The 22,095-nt window shown below is 36.0% G+C and overlaps 1 protein-coding gene across 2 annotated transcripts in view; it reads left to right on the forward strand.

Moving 5' to 3' along the window:
- Positions 1–3,212: 3,212 nt before the first annotated feature.
- Positions 3,213–22,095, forward strand: part of LOC119067016 (regulator of G-protein signaling 9) — a 41,246-nt gene continuing 22,363 nt past the window's right edge. Inside the window, exon 1 of one of the 2 annotated variants that reach the window (XM_037169741.1) lies at positions 3,213–3,756. The gene's annotated coding sequence lies outside the window, so the exon portion shown is untranslated. The remainder of the gene's footprint in view (positions 3,757–22,095) is intronic. The other variant, XM_037169743.1, reaches the window with a different exon arrangement.

A 22,095-nucleotide genomic window follows, 5' to 3' on the forward strand; every position in this document is an offset into this window, starting at 1 on the left:
ATTCAAAACATTCAGCAGAAGATCTCAATTTTTTTTTATCTAAAAATATACTTTTGATTCGTTTTGGTATACATATATACCTGTGGATATTAGGATTACTCATCTAATGTGTGCGGTTTGTGTATATGTATAAATCAGTGAGATAAAAATCTATTATGTTTAATTATTTCATAACGTGCATGTAATACATACAGCCAACATGTACTTTAATTTCGAGCAAATGTTTTTGCTTTGTACTTGATAGCACATAGACACTCGCTGCTCTAACAAAATACATGTTGAGAATATATTGTGCAATTTTTGTTGCTTCACAAAACGAACAATCAAATTAAATTGTGGAACCTTTTCCTGTGTCATCATTTCGGTAAAAGTTTATTCGAAATTTCAGATGTCACTTTTTATTAGACATCAAATTCGATTTGCTCAACATCAAAATGATCAATTTGTTATTTATCCGAAATTCGTTCCAAAATTTTCTTACTTAACAAACATCTCCGTTAAAGAAAGTAATGCTGAAAACTTCCAGTCATAATACTCTCGCGCTCTCTTCGTACTCTCTAAATTTGAACATTGAAAACACTGTTTCAGTATCCATGACCAACATACAAAAACAGTCAATGCGATGACGCGCTATACAATTCACTCAATTTCGACCAATTTTGATTACTCGATTTTTGCATTTCGATTTCTATTTTGTAGGGAATGTTTATTGCTTTTTTTCAGAATAAGAAATCAATTGATTTGCTAAAGAAACCTTGGTTGCGAATTGTGGACGATGAAAAACAACAATTGTAATCGCATTTTATCGTAGTACCATATCAATTGAATTGGATCGCTCTGCCAAATCCTACAACAGTGCATATCACTTTACCATAAAAATTGTCGTAAAATACCATCGATTTTAGGCAATTGCCGAAGACAATTGAAAGTTACTATAACAGAAAATCGTTGTTGCCGAAAACTATAACATTAACGAACTATATGAAAAAGGCAGCAGATTTTGGTTTTGATTTTGTCAAGTTGAATTTCAGTGTAGAACCTGGCTGTAAATTACCATTTGATCGATTACCAGCTGGTCCACGGAATAATTACTCGTTTAGGGCATCTATTTCTTTAATTAAATTAATAAAAATTTGATATTATTTAAAAACGAGCCATCAGAACAGTCGGAGCGTTTGCTGCGACTGAGCCCCGTACAAACCCGTATATCTATTGCGTACGTGACCCTAGTGCGTCTGTCACCCTACTTTGACCGTAAGCCTATGCGCCGGTTAAAGTAGTTAAAGTAAAATTATTATGTAATGTGTACATCTTAGAAATTGCACATAGCGCAATTACGAAGCCCCGTACGACGTTCCTTTCAAATAAAACCAAAATTTCAAATAGCCCTAAAATTTTAATTTATTGAGTATAAATACACATAGGGCCTAGTATCGGCCTCAGTCCGAGGATCCAAATTTAATTTATTTTTCAACTACATTCTATTCGGCCTTTGATTACCTTCCAAATGAAACAAAAATTACGAAAAACGGATGAAATTTGCTCGAGTTATATGTAAAATACACATAGGGCCCTAGTAGCGGCCTTAGTCCAAGGACCCAAATTTAATTTATTTTTCAACTACATTCTATTCGGCCTTTGATTACCTTCCAAATGAAACAAAAATTACGAAAAACGGATGAAATTTGCTCGAGTTATATGTAAAATACACATAGGGCCCTAGTAGCGGCCTTAGTCCGAGGACCCAAATTTAATTTTTTTTCAACAACATTCTATTCGGCCTTTGATTACCTTCCAAATGAAACAAAAATTACGAAAAACGGATGAAATTTGCTCGAGTTATATGTAAAATACACATAGGGCCCTAGTAGCGGCCTTAGTCCAAGGACCCAAATTTAATTTTTTTTTTCAACAACATTCTATTCGCTGTTCGATTATCTTTCAAATGAAACAAAAATTACGAAAAACGGATGAAATTTACTCGAGTTGTATGTAAAATACGCATAGGGCCCTAGTAGCGGCCTTAGTCCGAGGACCCAAATTTAATTTTTTTTCAACAACATTCTATTCGGCCTTTGATTACCTTCCAAATGACACAAAAATTACGAAAAACGAATGAAATTTACTCGAGTTCAATGTAAAATACACATAGGGCCCTAGCAGCTTTTCACTTCTAAGGCCCTAACTCACGGTCCACTCACCCGATTTTAAAAAACTTTTTTTTTTCCTGGATTGGTATTAACAATACCTATCATTTGCCGTGTCATTTACATTTCCATCGTTTATTTTGCCATAAATATCACCAAAAGACCTTAAATCACTTAGGTGGCCCTAACTCACGAAGGGCCGACCCGAATATGCCCATCTTCGAACTTAGCCTCACTATTTTGACTATCTTTCAGGGAAAAAAAAATTTTTGAAATCGGATTTGATTTACTCAAGATATCGACGTGACGGACAGACGGACAGACGGACAGACGGACAGACGGCCCAAATTTTTATTGCGGATTCGTCATCTATGAACATAGGCAAACACTTTGCCCTTACCGTCTGCTTCGAATTCCATCAATTACACACGGCATCGTAATCCTATAAGCCCCTTCGTACTTCGTACGGGGCTAAAAAAACCTTGGAACGAGCCGAACAATTCGTATGATCTGGAATTTCCAATTGTATCACAGAAATCGGTTAAATTTGCATTTAAAATGTTTGTCGATTTATTTGACTGGATCTGCGTTGGGTAATCAAAATTCCAGATCATAAGAATTGTTCGGCTCGTTCCAAGTTTTTTTTTACAATAAGAATCAGATTTTAATTAAATTAATTGGAGAACTAGACGCAAATGCGACTTTAATTCGCCACCCACCGGTTCAAAAAATATTTCGGTACATGTTGTGGTATTGTCGGTAATGAGCTCATTCAGAAAATTAAAAAACGAGTCGATGTTTTTGAACGACATTCACAGGGCTGGTCAAAAAACAAAAATGTTCTTCTGAGCAGCGACAATAAAAATCGTTCTAAGTTACACCCCTGTGCAGTGCAGTGCATACAAGAAAAGCTAACTTGACAAAACGAAGTTCACGATAATTTGGAATTTCATCGCCGTGGTACACCAGTGTTTTGTGTAAAAAAAATATATCTGAACCATTTTTGTGTAACGCGCAAGCGAATTGCAAATGACTGGAAATGACTGGAAAATGTGTGAGCGAATGGAATCCGATCGGTAAAACGTAAAAACCGAATGGATTTTTCATACGATTGGGAAAATGCTATGTGAAAGTCACCAGCCCAGTTAAAATGAGACTCTCGAAGAATATCGAAGTGCTTATCCGCGGTTTGCTTTGGCTTTTTTCAGCACAAAAAATTTGAAAGAAAAAAAGAAAGGAAAAGGAAAAATTGTGTGTGTGCGTTTTATTGAGCTAATAAATATTTTTTTTTTCATTTTCTATTCAGACACGTAAATAATTAAAATTTGAAAGAAGCGAAATAAAATTAAATTTAAGACAAAAAATTTACGAAATTGTTACCCGTAGTATCGTTTTCGATATGCAAAATTGAATTGACAAGAGAAAAGAACAGCAGAAAAAAGCGAACACAAAAAAAAGTTTGTGTTAATAATACGTGAAATTGAATAGAAACCTTGTTCTGATACTGTGTGCTGTGACGTATTTCATAAGTGCCACTCATCTGTAAGCACAGTGGATGGTGTGAAATTAGGCTGCCTCGGATATATGTTTAAACCGATTGGATTTATTGGTAATTTTTTTTTTTTCTCGAATAAACTCCTTTTCAACACACACCTTCTTCATTTATATCATCATCATCATCATCACAATCTGTCTCGAGTTCGCGAATTTCAGGAATAAATCTGTAAAATGAATTACGGATTCTAGTGTGTATGAATGAGTAAATTGCATTCCATCTCCGTCATCTCCAATAAAATATCAAAATTCTCAATTGCAATAAAGCGCAAAATATATATTTTCTATTAAGTTTTAGTAGATAATGTTTTGGATATTGTTTAAACAAAAAGAAAAGAAAGAAAGAAAAAAAAATCTTGTTCTTTCTTTCTGTTCTGTTTTCTCCATGGATATCTCCCATGAGTTTTCCACATTTTTCTTCTTTTTTTTCCATTTTGACTGTTCACATTGTGGGTGATTTTTCGTATTTTTATACTTTCCGTGGTGGTACAGATGCGCACTATAATTTGTGATTTGAAATCATCATTAACGTGCGTAGGGTATATTTCATTTATCATAAATAAAAAGACGTACATTACAGCAGGGGTTGAACAAAATTTTATTGTTGCTGCTTAGCACATTTTTAGATTTATGTACCACAGTCGAATGTCGTTAAAACTAAACGGATCGTTTTTTTAAAGTTTTTTTTTTTTCAAGTCATGGAAAGGCTCTTCATTGACATTCTATTGTCTGTGAAATAATCAATCGCATTTTGTGTCATCAACAAAAACAGAGTCGAATGAAATGGCTTTTTGGTGTGACTTTTTGAAGTTTAGCGTAGAACGTTCTAGCAAAAATTCTTTTAATGCTTTGAAAGAAGACAATGGGTGGAAAACATTGAAATTTGCCGAAATTCTGCGTTGTAGTACATGGTAATATGTGACACTACACTACATGGTAGTACTAAATACTTCAAATTGACATTGTCAATGTCTTACTTCGGACATTTAACATAGTTTTCGCTGTGGTACGCTATTGTTTCAGTGTCAAGTTAGTACAGTTGATCTGTGGGACAACAATAGATTATCAACACACCTGCGTTACTGTTATAACGAAGTGAAACACCCTATTGCCGAAATTCGGCGGTATCTAAATGGTATTTTATAGCAATTTCTATGTTTTATACCTGTGAGTTTTACTCGGTTTTAAATGAGGAAAATATAAGTCAATTTATCCATGTCTACTTCTTCTTCTTCTTCTTCTTCTTCGTCACAGCTTTTTTTTTTCTTCCATTTTATTTATTTATTCTGTTGAAGTATATGCTTAACAACGAGAGCTTTACATACTTTTGAGATGATTTATAAATAAGTAGCATGAATTCGTGATGAATCGTTTACCAAGCATGTGATGGTGACACAAATGTAAAAAGGGAATGTTTTTTGTGCGCAAAAAGTGTGCTCTTTGAAGAGACGATCAAAATTAAAAATAAGTTTGCAATTTGAAACTGTTATTAGTACACTGAACTGGCATGAAATAACATTTTTATCAATGGGAAAGTCATGGAAATGAAGTGCTGCTTCCGGTGTGCGTGAGATTTGTTGACCAAGTGGGATGTCTGTAGTGGGGCTGGTCGATTTCATGGGGCGCGAATGAAGCCGGTACGAAAAAAAAATTGTAGTCGTGCATAAGTCCCTGAAAATTTTTTACTCCGTGTACGTGACAGTTCTTTTGTTCTATTTTACAACTGTCATGTAAACGGAGGCTAAACGGAGTGCTCTTTTTAAGTGGAAACTATACCTAAAGACTTGACTTTGGTATGTGACCAAAGTCCCTATTGTCCCGATTTACACAGCAAATTGAAAACTTAAAATATAGTCGAAGTTCGGGCAAATACACACAAGGAATTTTGAAAGCCGACAATTTTTCTGCTTTTGTGTTTTACTTGAGTTTCTGATTTCTCCATGCAAAACGCACAAAAAACCAGTAAACCACGAAACAGAAAATGTGTCGGTTTTGAAAATTCCGCGAGTGTATGTGTTGTGACGGCTCATTTTACGGGCTATTCCATAGAGAAATGAAAGAAAACTGCGAAATATAAGTTTTGTGTACATTACGTACTAGGGCGTATCGAATTTTGCAAATTTTAAGGACCGCGATAGCCTGTCCGGGCATGTGGTTGATGGATCCAATGGAGCCATGGAAGAAGTCCCCCCGGGCGACTTTAAGTTTCCGAATGACATAATTCGGAAAGTTGAGAGTATTTTTGAAAACAATTTTCTAGCGGAATGTAGAGCTTTGAAAACTCTACAAAACTACCGAAGAAACCGATGGTCCAAAAGGTGTCACTGCCAAGATTGCCTAACATCGAAAATGTGACCTTTTGGTTTTTGACTTATATTTCCTGAGAGACAAATGATTTTGTTTAGCCTGTGGTATGAGGTGGTAGAGGAGGTCGAGCACTACCAGTACACTAGGCATGTCCCGATCGGATATACTCTTGAAATCACTTTTATAACATTTGTGAATGGAATTTTTAAGAGTGGCCACGTCGCTCACGAAGCAAGTGCAGACACTGCAACCGGTGCTGTTGAGTCGAGGACACCTTGGCCAGTAAGTATGCATAATACTCCACGACAGTAGCTGAACTTTTTCACAAAATATCTGTGATTTCGATGTGGCACACTTTGTACTACAAAATCTGAATAAATTGAATTTATGAGAAAAACGAGAAATAATCGATTTAATTAGTTATTTCACCCACGAATAGTAGTAAGAAGTCGATTTCGTTGCAAATACACAGATTATACATATTTTTCGACATATTTACGAAAAATTGAAGTTCGTAGTAAAGTGTTTCAATACACATGTGCCACATCGAAATAACAAATATTTTGTGAAAGAGTTCAGCTACTGTCATGGAATATTATGCATACTTACTGGCCAAGGTGTCATCGACTCACCAGTACCGATTGCAGTGTCTGCACTTGCTTCGTGGGCCACTCTTAAAAATTCCATTCACAAATGTTATAAAAGTGATTTCAAGAGTATATCCGATCGGGACATGCCTAGTGTACTGGTAGTGCTCGACCTCCTCTACCACCTCATACCACAGGCTAAACAAAATCATTTGTCTCTCAGGAAATATAAGTCAAAAACCAAAAGGTCACATTTTCGATGTTAGGCAATCTTGGCAGTGACACCTTTTGGACCATCGGTTTCTTCGGTAGTTTTGTAGAGTTTTCAAAGCTCTACATTCCGCTAGAAAATTGTTTTCAAAAATACTCTCAACTTTCCGAATTATGACATTCGGAAACTTAAAGTCGCCCGGGGGGACTTCTTCCATGGCTCCATTGGATCCATCAACCACATGTCCGGACACAGTTTTCGATGATATACGTTTTCCGCACACAGGCTATCGCGGTCCTTAAAATTTGCAAAATTCGATACGCCCTATTACGTACTCATTTTGTACATTTTCTGTGCACAGAATGTGCACAATATTTCTCTATCTTGAAGAATAGAGAATAGAGAAACGCAGCCGTAATTCCTCTCCTGGCAAATCGAAAGTAATCTCCACACAGACCAAAATTTGTATCTGTTGTGCACGATTTCTATATTTCGCATCTGAAACCGTTTAAGTCAGAAAACTAACTCGGCGGTGATTTAAAAATGAAATAAAATTTCCTATCTTTAATAGTATTATCAACTGTTCATCCCTTACTTGCTGTGAATGACTATTCTCAATTTTCCGTAACATTTCCAATAAAAATCCTTTAGAATGGTTTCCGAAAAGCATTCAATAATCGGTCAATTTTCCGTTGAAAATGTACGTGTGTACCGACTGCTTCACTTGTTGATGCGGAAAATCATTATGCCCGAATCATGGGATTCATGGGCCAGCATATGCTTTTTTTATTATGTATCAAGTAACGCGACAATGATTTTAATAGATTCTCATTCGGTCGAATTATGTTATTACATGTGGTCCACTGCAGCCATAGCTTATAATTTCGAATAAATTAAATTGTTCACGTTAAATTGAAATTAAATGTTTATCAACTAATCGGTCCATGTTACAGTTACATGCGTTTCTCGACCATTGATGTAATGTGATTTTACAATTTTTCGAAGTTTTTCTGCACGTATAGGGGAAAAAATTTGATTCCATTTGCGAAGCGTTTACAGCAACTTTACATCCAAAACAAAAAAAAGATGTGAATAACAGTTACTGGCTACCCCATGTGAAAGTGGTCCATTACGTAGAGGTTCACTACCTGCGAAAATGATCCAGTACCTGGAAAAATACTTTCGGTTCATTTTACTTGAATTCCTTTCTTTTATTCAACTATCGCATGGGGCAACCTAGTTATATTCGTAAATTCAGTCATGCGGTTTTGAGCCACTAGTTTCGATAACTGCTTTTAGCCAACCCGCAAGCTCGGATTGGGAAGACTGGGAAGTTCAAGTTATGGGAGGAGTAAGGCTGGGGAGTTGGAAACAATAGATCTTAGATCTGGATTTCTGCTTTTATGTATAGAGGCGTCCCCACATTTCAAATCTAATCTTAACTCTGGGGATGATCCAAATAGCAAGTTACATTTTTCGAATCCATAACGATCCGCTTGTGCCTCATAAAGTTTACTACAATTCGTGTGTGAGCAATTCTGCGGTTGTGGAACTTTTTAGCCCCGTACGAAGTACTGGGGGCTTATAAGATTAATATGCCGTTTGTAACACGTCGAATTGGAAGCAGACAGTAAGGGCAAAGCATTTGGTTATGTTAATAGATGACGAATCCGCAATAAAAAAAATGTCTGTCCGTCCGTCCGTATGAGACCCCTCTAGCTTGAGCAAATCACAACCTTTTTTCAAAATTCTTTTTTTCCCCGATTGGTATCGACAAAAGTAAGGTCAAGTTCGAAAATAGGCATGGTAGGGTCGGCCCTTCCAGAGCTAGGGCCCTATAGGTGTTTTTCAGTCTTTCGACGATATCTACCGAAATACGCACGCAATAGCTGCTTGTGATATATCAAATGAAAGGTATTGACGAGTAGAACAAAGTTGCTGAACATTGTTTTTGGGTAAGATGCAACGTGGGCTTGTTGGGAAGGCTCACAGGTCGTTACTCGGCCCTAAGTGTTTTTTGCACATAAATCGAGTAAATCTCATCCGATTTTGCTAGATTTAGTTTTTTATGGAAGGTAATTGAATACCGCAAAGAACGTGTCGAAAAAACTTTCAAATTTGGGCCCTTGGACTAAGGCCGCTACTCGGCCCTAAGTATTTTTTGCACATAAATCGAGTAAATCTCATTCGATTTTGCTAGTTTTTGTTTAATTTGAGAGATAATTGAATGCCGAATAGAATGATGGCGAAAAAAGTTTCAAATTTGGGCTCTTGGACTAAGGCCGCTACGCGGCCCTAAGTGTTTTTTGCACATAAATCGAGTAAATCTCATCCGATTTTGCTAGTTTTTGTTTCATTTGAGAGATAATTGAATGCCGAATAGAATGATGGCAAAAAAAGTTTCAAATTTGGGCCCTTGCACTAAGGCCGCTACTCGGCCCTAAGTGTTTTTTGCACATAAATCGAGTAAATCTCATCCGATTTTGCTAATTTTTGTTTTATTTGAGAGATAATTGAATACCCAATGGAAAGTTGGCAAAAAAATTTGGGTTTCTAAAATAATATCGTAAATTGTTGGTTTTATTTGAGAGGTACTTCGTACGGGCTTTCGTAATTGCGCTATTTTTTAGAGGGTTGTAGACGTATTAGGGTTCCGGGCGTATTACGGCTACGGACGTATTATGGTTACGGACGAAATAGGATTACGGGTCGTACGGGGCTAAGTCGCAGCAAACGCTCCGACTGTTCTGATGCCTTGTTTTGTATGAAAAGACTAGACTGCAAAGTGCTCAAGCGAATGTTGGAGTAATTTTGAATTTCTTTTAAGTAGATGACCTGATTCTATCCAATGAATATAACGTGAGTGACTGACGAGTACGTATTGAATTGATGTATAATGTATGGTATACTTATGTAGATGTACGAACAGAAAATACACACAATGTAATATACAGTCAATCTTCTCCGGAGCAGTGAAAAATCGTAGCCTGATGAGCAATGATGAGAAATTTTCTAGGGAAACTACAAGTACAAAAACGAAAGAAAAGAAACGAAAAATGGTATTCCGTTGTATTGCAACGTTTTCTAATAACAGACAATGCACCATTGAATCTCTGAAAAATATTTTCTTGTGATTTTCCCCTGTGTTTTTATTTCGTAAAGAACCTGCAAAAATACGGTTATTTACTAGGTCACACATTGTTAGAAAAATGAAGTCTGAGTCACCGGATTTCCTTACGGTATTTAAGGTGTCATTAAGACATGGCTGCTGCTGCAGCTATATATGCATTTAATATTTACACAGATAAACGAAAATGTACCACAACGATATAGATAGATGCTTGTAAATAGCTATTTATCTAAATATTGATCCGAAATCATCAAATTGTTACCTGCAGCAGAGGCGTAGTACATGAAAAATTGTATGTGTTGTGTGTGTGTGTACTTTTCTTTCTTTACGCAACGTTTTCGTGATTTTCATCATTAAATCTTTAGATTTGTTATTTGGACAATAAGACGAGAAAAACAGAAAATTGCAACAAAAGTCTGCCACCAGAGAAAATATTTTGTTGGATAGAATTCCGCTTCGCTTCATGTCTAAGAATTCTTAAAATAATCGCCGTTGGCAGGGCCGTTTAAAAATTTCGCACATAGCTGATTTTTTCCGGGAAAAATGGTTGTGTTTTTCTCTTATGTGTATCTTATCTGAGGACATTTTTAGAATCATCTTAAACATCTTATTATTACACCAGGGTCATTCTCCGCGACCAAGGAAAAATTATTAAACAGTTTTTTCAGCTGAAACTTCGAGAGCCTTTGTTGTAAAAAATGTTGTGTTGACGTTCTGACCACACTATTTCCACTTTTTTTTTTTTCCCTCGGTGTACAAATAACTACTTTCATATGTGAGGTGTTATTAACCTTCTTTTCTCTACTCAAAACGTCATGTAGAAACGAAGTTTGGTTGATGCTTTATCTGATGACAGTTCGGGTGAAAAAATGTCTTTCTATCAACTCTCATCACCTTTTTGAGAAAAACGTTGTATGCCACTAGGTGATCAATGCACACTATGTGTATTTTCACACTTGTCCTATGGCATCGAGTGACAATCTACACATTTAGTGCCTAGATTTAGATTTAATCAGTTAGTGTGATCATTTCTGATCAATGCACACAGATCATGGGATCCTTTGTGCTACCCTGTCATCATGAAAATCTTGAAGCCCTTTTCAGGACCTCATCTCCTCCTCAACCTATTGCCTTACGCTCTACACGAATCACTCCAGGCGAGCAAACTGATCCCTATGATTAGGTACCAAAATGATAGCTAATCCTTAGGGCAGAAAGCAAAGAGTGACTGGCGTCAACCTCGTTTCATTAGACTGTAAATTCTAGAAAGCCACTGAGAGGACAGCTGTGTCTCACCCCTTAGACCTTACACTAATGACAGCGAGTAAGGTAACATTGTCGCCCGAATCACAGTCCTTGTCATTGGGATTGATAAAGCCTGTGATTTACATTCCGCTCGATATTGACCTGGTCCAGTCTCATATTTTATAAGACTAGCCCGTTCGAACGTAAACTTTCTCTGCAGTGGGCCAATATGAAAGCCGAGCCAGACAGAAGCGTCACTCAGCAGTGCGCCACCAAAAGGTCAACCGCCAAACTTTACCACTATTTAGCCCAAAAGCCCTTACTTCCAAATTAGACTGACGGACGAGCCACCTTTGAGACGAGGACCTTCGGTGCAAAAAGCGAAATGACAGCGTGTCCAGACGATGGCACACCACTGAATAGCACAACGACCCGACACGGCGACCATATCGTCCCTTTGCAAAGAGTTTTGCACAACATGGAATACATTCCTCGAATATTAATACAGAGAGATGTACCCTCATCGAGTGTGCGTTGTCTTTGCGAGGAATCAAAATAAAAGCCGGGAAAAACTAGCATCTCTCAGCGGCATAACACCACCAATCCATCCGTCGACCTTGTCCACTCTACAGCCCGAAAGCCTAAGCTCTATGAATAGTCCAGATCATTTTACTCATATAGAAACAAAATAGGACCCAGCCACATCAGTGCGTAAACTTTTAGACCATGAACCAGCCGAGAGCTAAAGCTGGCGAGTGAGGCAAAGCAACTAAGAGTCCTGGCAGTGACACACCACTGAGAAGAGTACCAATCTCGCCAAGCCTTCCTAATGTCTCCTCGCAAAGAAATTCCGCTCACAGCGTCCAAAAATTCACCGAAGTATGTTCTCGAAATATTCGTCGTGAATTTCTGTTGGTTCCAGCTGTCACTATTTTTTCGACGGTATGCGTACACATTGTGAGGTTATTACGAGCACCGTATCATTAGCCGCACGAAAACGTTGGTTTATTGGATGATTATGCGAGAACTCCAACTTTATCGGCGACCATGGCACTTCATAACCAAGATTTAGCCAACAGAAACGTTTTTCTGGTCAGTTCTGACTACAGAAAGTATAATTATTTTCAGACACAGAAACAAAACACTTGTTGACGTTTGCAGTGTTGCCAGCCGAGCCGAGCATTTAGTGCCTAACAAAGCATTTATCACTCGGTGGCATGAACAACTGCTTTTCTCCCCTCCCCGAACTTTGTTTTTGCTTTGAGTGATGTTTTGTTCATTGGAGAAAAACGGTTAATCACTCCTTGAACAAATGAAAAACGTTGTGTTCACCTCTGGATTAAAATAGAAAATTCCAACTCGAGTAATTCGAAGGCCATCGCTCCGTTCTGTTAGCTTCCCTAGGTAAGAAAATAACCATTGCGACTCGGCGCGAAAAAAAAACTTTTAGTAGCCTTTGGAAAAACTAGTCGTCAAAATTTTAACATCAAAGTAGAATTAGCTTAAAGTGACCATAAATCAAGCTTGGATGTTTTGCATTTGCGAATCGTCTTGGATTACCATTGAAAAGCGAAATTGACCGGATCACAATGAAATTTGGCAGGCATTTATCAGAAGCGAAGATGGGATTTTCCGGCCTACGGCCGTTTCAAGGATTTCTTTCACATTAAACATTTTCAAATCTGGTAGAGAAGAAATGGGTGCGCTAATTTACCACGAAGATATCAAGATGAATTTTCAAGATTATTTGCGGTGCCCTATCAAAACTTGTAACATTGACCGTGTTGGTTAAATTTCAATTTCTTCACCCAATAAAGTCATTAGATACAAAAAAAACATAGCTAAGGCCGACCCGTGCGAAACACCTGTTCGTTTCAAAAGCCTTTAATGTGAAACTCTTCATTTCTCTTAACTCATTTTCTTCTCTACTGAAAAGCCCTTTTAAATCACTTACATTATCCACTCTTTGCCTTGTTATTACATACAAATAAATTTCCGGAGCCAATATCAACAGCCCCTTTGGAAGTCAAATTTCATACATTCCTATTTAAACAGCTATATAGCGCCATAATTACCTATATTTTACTATAAATAAACATTTCACAGATGAATATGCTATTATATAGCTCTATATGCCGGTATATAGCTCAATATAGCTGTATTTAGTTATATATAGATGTCCATTGTCCACCCTACACACATAACCAATTCCTTCTACGTTAACAGAAACTCTCTAAGTACCATTTTCCCGCAATATTTCAATTTTACTAAAATTGAAAAAAAAAAATCATGAAATTCGGTTACAAGACCTAGCTCACGCTCCGGTGAACCTAATTAAAAAAAATAATCTCTGATTGGTACAGTCAATACCTATCTAATAAAGCGAAAGTAAACGAAATATGTTCAAATTTGGGCGCCCTATAAGCAAAAACTGCTTGGCGCCCTTTACCTAGTTCATACCAAGGGGTCTGACTCACGAGTCGGTCATCCGATTTCCATAAACTTTTTTTTGTCGATCGGTATTGTAAATACCATTTATTTGACTTACAAGTGTAGCGTTTAAATGTCCGGAGATATCTTCGGAAAACCGTAAAGCACTTATTGGGCCACAGCTCGGGAGGGGTCCATCCAAAATCACTCATCTTCGAACTTAGCCTGTCTTTTGACATTACCAAACGGGAAAAAAAGAATTTTAGAAATCGGATGTGTTTTACTCAAGTTATCGTGCAGACAGACGGACATTTTTTTTCACTGATTTGGCACCTATGTACAACCACAATAGGTTACCACTTACTCAGGGAGTCCAATTCGACGTGTTACAAACGTATGCGTAAACCTATAAGACCCCAGTACTTCGTACGGGTCTAAAAAGGTGCGAAATGCTAAAACTATACATAGTTTTTCTATATTAGTGCTTGAAGCTTGAGCTTGAGCTACGAAAAACAGAAAAGCCCAATTTATAAAAAAGGGACATGATTGCAAAAAATTACAGGAGGGCAATAAACGATGTTAAAGTGTGAGTTTGAAACAAGTCTTTTCGGGTACTATTTCTGTGAGTAAATTAAAAGTTTTCTTGTGAAGTCGTAATAGCTTTTGTTTACCGATGTTAGAAAGTAGCGAATCGCTCGAGTTTGAATTTATTGTTTTATTCCAGAGGTGAACACAGTGTCCAGAGGTGACAGTTTTGGGTAGAAAATGTATATTTTCTTCACCAAACTGTCATCAGACAAAGCGTCAACAAAACATCATTTTGTCATGGCCTTTTGTGTGGAGAAAATAAGGTTAGTCAGAACGCAACGCACACATGAAACATGGTAAATCTATTGCCAAAGTAAGGACAGCCGTATCGCTGTTGTTACAAAGTCATACAGAAAGTATGAGTGATACATTCAAAGGACGTGCTATTACGATAGATGGTCACACAAAAAATGTGACATGATGGAACTACTTCCAATTTTAATTGTCAAACATAACCTCACAGAGATTGAAACGATAAAGATAACACTATGTGTGTGTCGTGTACTAACTTTATGAGTATAACAGTTTTTGGCGTGAGAAAATAAAATGTACAACGGTTCGAATGCATGAATACGTATGGCACGTTTCCCTGCTTTTCCTTCCTTTTTTTTGGTTATTTTATTACTCCAATTCCGAAATAAAACAAAGTTAATTCTATACGTAACACGATGGATTCACGAGAAATGATTTAAAATGGATTTAATGTATTAGGGTTCAAAGGTTCTGTACGTATTGCGGCGCTGCCGTTGTTATGTAGGTACTATCGATCACAAAAAAAAATTCTAGGTTTGTTCCCTTTCCTTCTTAGAAATCTAATGTACTGAATTGGTTGTTAGGATAAATATTATATGAAATGACTGCTGCGTTCTGTTTCTTTTATGAATCCATTCGTATTTTTTGTTCGACGAATTGAATAATTTTCCGTTTCAATGTGGATATTAGCAGCGTGTCTATGTGCCTTCCAAATCAGGAAACTTCAATTTTTGTAGCTGCTTATTATATAAAGGTTGGACTGGGTATATCGTGCCAGTTAATGTTTATTCTTTTTGTTTTAGCATAAAATTCAGATTTAGAACTTTAACTTTTCTAGACTGGGGCAACACAAATCCAGTGTATAATCTACAGTTAGAGGCAGTGAAATTTCAGCATGAGTTTGCTTCATCTATTTTTCAGCTGATCCAGACAAACAATCAAAACTGTTTATGCGTCTTTATACAGTTTTGGTTTAACTACTACCACCACCACCATAAACAAGTGTAAACAGTTTTGAATTGTATGTGTGGATCAACTAAACACAGCTGAAGCAAATTCATGCTGAAAAGTCTCTTCCTCTGACTGTATGATCATAGAAATGTTAAACTTTTGGCGGTATGTCCTTCCTACATTTATATTAGTGACGGTGAAGATACTAATGTGCGTCAACTATCGTGTAAAATGATTTTGTGGACGTTGTCCATCTTGTCACAGACTTATTGCGATGAGAACGTTACTTTCGTCAGTTACTTTGCAGCAGTTGGAAGAAAATGTATGTGTTTCATCCAACGACTTAAATGTTGGCGATCAACAAATATAACGACTAAATGAACACAGTACAGTGGGTGCGGTCAAAGTGGTGCATAAATGGTTTTTCATATTCTAGCAGGACTTATTTTTTGAAAAAGATTCCTAAAGTATCACAATTTTTTCCCCAAAAATATTTGGACATCATCGTCTGGCAGACAAACGTACAAAATCCTCAAATTCGTTCAAAATTCTCAACAAATTCTTTCAAAATCCACTAAAAATCATCAAAAATTTAGTTAGAAATTTAAAGTTTAAAAATAACCGATTCCCAGCAAGTGAAACGTATTTCAAATGTGAAACACTTAAAATCGTTTGTAATAAAACTACTCCGAGTATACGATTGAAGTAGATAAACACCTCCTAGTGAATCAGATCTATCAAGTGAAAAGAGAACATTTTTTGTTCCATATAACTCTCAACGAATATAATACAATCAATAAACTATTAACTTAAAATCAAAGAAAATCTGAATCAAATTATAATCTTGTTTGTTTAATTCGAATGAACGTGTATTTAAAAAAAGAAAAACAGGTGGTGTGTAATGCGAGATCTGACCAAAAGGAACAAGAAAACGTTTTCCATAACGTTCAAATAAACATTATCTTCTGCTACGTAAACATTACAGCTTAGAGGCTACATATATATATATACAATACATATCTGTGTATGTACACGAACCTAAACCGCCAAGGATTTTCCTTAAGCAAAACAGACAGCTACTCTGGGAGATTAACATGTCGTGTAAATAACCATGTACACCATTTAATATTTATGACGACGAAGAAAGTGAAAAATGCAAAAAAGCGCAAATTTTTAGTATAACTTTCTCTGATACATTATACAACATGTTTCCGCTTCACACAGAGATTAAGCTCCCACCACTGTTTTAATAGTACTCTCAGTGCACTTAGTAAATTGATTTAAAAATGGTTTATGCTTCATTGGAGTATAATGTCGATGTAAAGGGCATAAGGAGATTAACATTATCACTGGTAGTTAGGGTCGTATAACACCACCAACGTTTGTCGTTTTAGTCAATGTTGTCATTTCTGAGAATGGCAATTATCTTAAGCAATAAAAGGAATGCTGTCAAGCCACGACTGACCTTAACTGATACCCCAAGGAACGGTTAGGTATTAAAGAAAGTATTTCCTAGCTGGGATTTTTTTTTCTGTAACAACGGCTCGAAATAAACTTCGACTGAATTAAGAGCCCAACGGCTCAGTTCAAATCTCGGCAGGTAACGTAGGAAATTTAATTTATCCAAATTTTACCAGATCGAATTGAATAAATGAAATTAATTCTTGAGGGATTCAATTTTAATTCGAAGAAAGATTAGATTGCATACGGTCAATCCCTAAAGGAGTTAGGTCTAGGTTCATCTTACTGTGTGTGATCAACTCTTGAAATGGTCAGATTGTTTTACTCGTGTCCATAAATTTCGGGATATTGACAATGCGGCGATTTCACTCTAGGTCTGACACAAGTAGATTCATTTAATTTGAATGAAAAAAAAATCTCCACATTTGTAATTTCTTTTATGCATATATCTGGGTTAAGTGCAGTACTTGTATCATCATTTCACTCTCTACGCCACTTGTAGTTCGTAATAAGTGGCATAAATTAGCTAAATGGTTCGTTGACTGCAATTTAGTTTGAATAGTTTTCTGGTTTTAAATTTAGCATTTATTGATTTTTAATACTTACTGAGCGTTCAAACGAATTATTGTTGATAACAGTAGCTGTAGCGTTTGAATTTCTTTCTTTAAAGTCAAACAAGAACTGAACAAACTTCATTAGAAACTTGTTTCTTTCTTAATATATTTATATTCCACACATTTTTGCAATTTAGGAATCACTATAATCGAAGCAGCTGTCTTTTTCATGAAAGTGTTTTTGTCGAAAATCTGAATTTTTCATTTTGACACAAAGGACTAATATAGTCTTGATCAATGTTTATTCACACAATCTGAGCGTTTTTCATATGTGCAGGTGTGATTAACCTTTTTTCTCCAACGAACATATCAATTTGTTTTATAACAAAAACAAAAGTTGACAGTTCAGGAGGATACAATGTCTGTTTCCTCCCCCGTCACAAAAAAGAGGGAACAAAATAGCTATATTCTCACCAGAACTGTCAACTGACAAAGCGTCAACAAAATATCATTTTCTCATGGCATTTTGTTCCTGATGACAGTGTTGTGAAATAGTTATATGTTACCGAGGGAAAAAGGTTGGAAATTTCATTTCGAGGGTGTTGCATAAGTCACACTAGAAAATGAAATTCACACCCTTTTCCCGAGGGTCAACACAACGTTTTTTACAACAGTCTCCCGACGTTTCAGCTGAGGTGAAAAAATGAAAAAATGACTCCTGCGCTGTGAAGATGTTATTTCATATCATGTTTGGATCAAAAATTCTTTTTCATGTTTCACGCATATTTAGCGCTGTGTATGTCATACAATTTATGCTATAGATGTCAAATTTGTGGAACTTAACAGGAACGAGAGAAAACACCAAATCTTCAATAATTCATTGCAATTATTTTGATGGATTAAACTGTATTATATGCTCTGGCGCTACATTCTAAAGCAAAAAGCACTCTAAAGCTGCCGAATCCATTATCCATAAATAGAATCGTGCACTCTTAACATTCGCCATTGCAGGCCTAGCAGTTACCATAAATATTTTCTAGTAAAAAAATCTTTAAATCGTTCTTACATTGATCCGTCACAAGCGGAGAGCTTTTGTTTGTTTGTTTATATATCTTTTTAAATTATTATCCATATCTTACTTCCTGTCTCTGACGGTAACTGAGAAGTTTTTTCTTCGTATTTTCTGTAGCAAAAAAAATCCTGTTTACAAATACGGTTTTATTGATGCTAGAATATATTTAATAACATACGGAAAGAGCGGATCAAATGAATTTTTGCTTTTCGGTCAAATTAAGATAATAAATATATTTGGTAGAAGTGAGAGGCGGCAAAAGCGCGGTTATTGCAAAGCTATGTACTATATTGGAACCAATATAGTAAATAAAATAATAAACAAAAATCGAACTTTTTTTCCGCATAATTCTGCTTAATTCAAAATCATTTAATGTTTACTTAAAGTGTTATGACCCACAACAGTGTTTAAATACTCAAGGATAACATTAATATTGTATATCGAGCAATTTTGAATAAATTAAAGCGTAAAGATGTTGTTTTGGAAACAATATCTATATAATAAACATGAAATGCGCACAATTTTACGGTAAGATGACATGTAAATCGTTCTAATTTGTACGGTCCTTAATATGCGATTTATTACAAAATGTTTACACATATATATGGTAAATCCTTTCAAAATAACCTGTCATCAGTATATTTATGTATTACATTTTGTTCTGGTATAATTTAATGTGTTAAAAATAATCCCTTGAATATTATGGAGAGTAAACTAGTGCTGTGTACATTAAAATAAAGTTGTGTTGACGCAAATTAGATGTACGGTTTGGATTATATTGGATATGAATCTATGTATTCAAATGATTAAAGAATGTTCTGAGCCTTTTGCTATTTTAATTGGCAATTCTGAGGAAAAATTAATTTTTACAATTTCGAAATGCTTGTTGATTCGGTTGGCAAGTTATTTGACATATACAGAGTCTGAGACCTAATAAAACTAATAAAGGCTTGTCATTGGGAAATGACAGGACAGTTTCCTGAAAATGTATGTAAAATTTTATCACAAAAATTCACCGAAAAAATTCAAAGAAACTCACCTCTTATGCTTTCCTTTGTATTCGGGCAGGCGACCAGAATTATCGCCCAGGGAATTATCGCCCAGACAGATTTTTTCAAAAATTAATTGGTATTATCACCCGGGGAATTATCGCCAGGAACTATCACCCAGCTCGATGGGAATTATCACCCGGGGAATTCTCGCCCAGGAATTATCACCCAGCTCGATAGGAATTATCACCCAGGGAACTATCACCCAGGAATTATCACCCAGACTAAGTGGGAACTTTCACCCGGGGAATTATCGTCCAGGAATTATCACCCAGCTATCTGGTAATTATTCCCCAGCTAGTTAAAGGTGAGGAATTACGGCCCAGTAAATTTAGAATTATCACCCAGCTATTTGAAATTGAGGAATTATCGCCCAGTGAATTTGGAATTATCACCCAGCTATCTGAGATTGAGGAATTATCGCCCAGTGAACTTGGAATTATCACCCAGCTAACTGAAATTGAGGAATTATCGCCCAGAAATTTGTGTTCAAAGTATTACCGAGTCAGCAATAACTTTTCAACTATGTTAAAAGATTTATCACATTTTCGATATACACATCTTTTACTCCTATTAATTTGGTAAAACATTATCTATAGTAGAGAAAGATAACTTCCTCAGTGTGTAAACTTTAATGCGAATTTACGTCTGATCTAATCAATTGTGCACCTTCTTGTGTTAATCTCATTCGACCTAATCGATTGTGCATCGTCTTAGGGGAATGCACATTTGATTCAATCGATTCACCTAAGACGATGCACAATCGATTGAATGAAACATTTAGGTTAACTAATTGTGCATCAACTTAGAAGCACCTAGTCTAGCAAATTGTGCATCATCTTAAATGGAGGCACATTTAGTCTAACTAATTGTGCATCAACTTAGAGGCATCTACAATTAGTCTAACTAATTGTGCATCAACTTAGAAGCACCTACAATTAGTCCAGCAAATTGTGCATCATCTTAAATGGATGCACATTAAGTTTAACTAATTGTGCATCAACTTAGAAGCACCTACAATTAGTCTAGCAAATTGTACATCATCTTAAATGGATGCACATTTAGTTTAACTAATCGTGCATCAACTTAGAAGCATCTACAATTAGTCTAACTAATTGTGCATCAACTTAGAGGCATCTACAATTAGTCCAGCAAATTGTGCATCATCTTAAATGGATGCACATTTAGTTTAACTAATTGTGCATCAACTTAGAAGCACCTACAATTAGTCTAGCAAATTGTGCATCATCTTAAATGGATGCACATTAAGTTTAACTAATTGTGCATCAACTTAGAAGCACCTACAATTAGTCTAACTAATTGTGCATCAACTTAGAAGCACCTACAATTAGTCTAGCAAATTGTGCATCATCTTAAACGGATGCACATTTAGTCTAACAAATTGTGCATCAACATAGAGTCATCTACAATTAGTCTAGCAAATTGTGTATCATCTTAAACGGATGCACATTTAGTCTAACTAATTGTGCATCAACTTAGAGGCATCTACAATCAGTCTAGCAAATTGTGCATCATCTTAAACGGATGCACATTTAGTCTAACTAATTGTGCATCTACTTAGAGGCATCTACAATCAATCTTAGCAAATTGTGCATCATCTTAAACGGATGCACATTTAGTCTAACTAATTGTGCATCAACTTAGAGGCATCTACAAGCACTGCAGTTTACATGTTAGGGAATTCATCCTTTTACGAAATGCAACGAAAAGGAGCGTAGTTCGTTCCTACAGAATTCATCTTTTTACGATACTTCTAAGTTGATGCACAATTAGTTAGACTAATTGTAGATGCCTCTAAGTTGATGCACAATTAGTTAGACTAAATGTGCATCCATTTAAGATGATGCACAATTTGCTGGACTAATTGTAGATGCCTCTAAGTTGATGCACAATTAGTTAGACTAATTGTAGATGCTTCTAAGTTGATGCACAATTAGTTAGACTAAATGTGCATCCATTTAAGATGATGCAAAATTTGCAAGACTAATTGTAGATGCCTCTAAGTTGATGCACAATTAGTTAGACTAAATGTGCATCCATTTAAGATGATGCACAATTTGCTGGACTAATTGTAGGTGCTTCTAAGTTGATGCACAATTAGTTAAACTAAATGTGCATCCATTTAAGATGATGCACAATTTGCCAGACTAATTGTAGATGCCTCTAAGTTGATGCACAATTAACTAGATTAATTGTAGATGCTTCTAAGTTGATGCACAATTAGTTAGACTAAATGTGCATCCATTTAAGATGATGCACAATTTGCTAGACTAATTGTAGGTGCTTCTAAGTTGATGCACAATTAGTTAAACTAAATGTGCATCCATTTAAGATGATGCACAATTTGCCAGACTAATTGTAGATGCCTCTAAGTTGATGCACAATTAGTTAGACTAAATGTGCATCCATTTAAGATGATGCACAATTTGCCAGTCTAATTGTAGATGCCTCTAAGTTGATGCACAATTAGTTAGACTAAATGTGCATCCATTTAAGATGATGCACAATTTGCCAGACTAATTGTAGATGCCTCTAG

The sequence above is a fragment of the Bradysia coprophila genome, assembly GCF_014529535.1.
Source record: "Bradysia coprophila strain Holo2 chromosome X unlocalized genomic scaffold, BU_Bcop_v1 contig_117, whole genome shotgun sequence".
In the NCBI taxonomy this organism is placed as follows: Eukaryota; Metazoa; Arthropoda; class Insecta; order Diptera; family Sciaridae; genus Bradysia; species Bradysia coprophila.